Source organism: Rhinopithecus bieti, unplaced genomic scaffold (assembly GCF_001698545.2).
Source record: "Rhinopithecus bieti isolate Rb0 unplaced genomic scaffold, ASM169854v2 scaffold_63301, whole genome shotgun sequence".
In the NCBI taxonomy this organism is placed as follows: domain Eukaryota; kingdom Metazoa; phylum Chordata; class Mammalia; order Primates; family Cercopithecidae; genus Rhinopithecus; species Rhinopithecus bieti.
The window spans coordinates 552,946-554,375 of NW_016824157.1; the positions used below are offsets into that span (position 1 = coordinate 552,946).

At 45.6% G+C, this 1,430-nt stretch overlaps 1 protein-coding gene across 1 annotated transcript in view; it reads left to right on the top strand.

Moving 5' to 3' along the window:
* PDHA1 (pyruvate dehydrogenase E1 subunit alpha 1) overlaps positions 1–1,430 on the top strand; it is a 17,498-nt gene that overhangs the window by 14,950 nt on the left and 1,118 nt on the right. The gene's annotated exons all lie outside the window — the stretch shown is intronic.

Here is a 1,430-nt window from a genome sequence, read left to right on the forward strand (position 1 = left end):
GGTTCACCCCATTCTCCTGCCTCAGCTTCCCGAGTAGCTGGGACTACAGGCGCCCATGACCTCGCCTGGCTAATTTTTTGTGTGTTTTTAGTAGAGACGGGGTTTCACCGTGTTAGCCAGGATGGTCTCGATCTCCTGACCTCGTGATCCGCCCGTCTCGGCCTCCCAAAGTGCTGGGATTACAGGCTTGAGCCACTGCGCCCGGCCAAGAAACACATTTCAATATTTGCTTTTGGAGCTAGATACCAGTTCACTTCATGCATGCAGTTGTGTTGGCATCAAGTTACCTTAAAGCAGTGCCTCCTAATAAGAAAGCTTTACTGAAAATGCCTACAATGTATAGTGTGTGTGAGCACAAGCAGCGATTTTTAGAGTGTTATATACCTTAATTGTGCAGGAAAATTGTTACATAAAACAAGACTGATGGTAGTGTAGTTAGTATCTTGGGGGCATTTAGCTTTTGTAGGCATTACCCCAAGTCCATGCATGGCATACTCCACCTGAAGAGGATCAGAATTTGGAGATGTTCTTCTGTCTGGTATAGAGCTAAGGATAACTAGGTGTTCAATCCGTTCAAATACATCAATCAAAACTAGGTTTCACTAGAAAGGCATGAATTTTACTTTTTTGCTTAGGTCTGGCCTATAATTCTGGAATCCCAGGGTTGACACAGTTGAATAAATAAGCCTTTGTAGAGTGGATTTCTAAGGGAAAATCATGTAGAGAGCACAGTATATGGAATAGATCCACTTTGTGTAAATCTGTTGTTGAAAATGGTAGAATCCTTTTAGTTTTACTTCAAATGATGTAGGCATAAGATACATTGGTTTTGCTGGCTATCCTTCTTTAGGGGGACTTAAGGGAGAAAGGCAAGGCACGTGGATTTCCTGCTTTGTGCTCTTAAAATCTAATGCCTTAAAATCTATCACCACACACACCATCTCTGCTGTCCCCTCCCATGTAGTATACAGGAGCCCAAATGGGTGGGATGAGTGACACTTCTTTAGACCCTTACGTCTAAGTCAAAGTGGCAAGCAAAAACTTGGCCCCTGTTGTCGGAACGCCAGGGAAGCCATGTGACTTACCAGCGTACGGTTTTCTAGAAGACAGCAGTAGTTCTTACACAATGTTAGGCTGTGTTCTGGTATTTTGAAAGTATAACTCTGCCACTCCTATAGTGACATAGGCATTGATGTGCCCCTTTGTTTCAGAAACACACTTCTGCCGGGGCGCAGTGGCTCAAGCCTGTAATCCCAGCACTTTGGGAGGCCGAGACGGGCGGATCACGAGGTCAGGAGATCGAGACCATCCTGGCTAACACGGTGAAACCCCGTCTCTACTAAAAACACACAAAAAATTAGCCAGGCGAGGTCATGGGCGCCTGTAGTCCCAGCTACTCGGGAAGCTGAGGCAGGAGAATGGGGTGAACC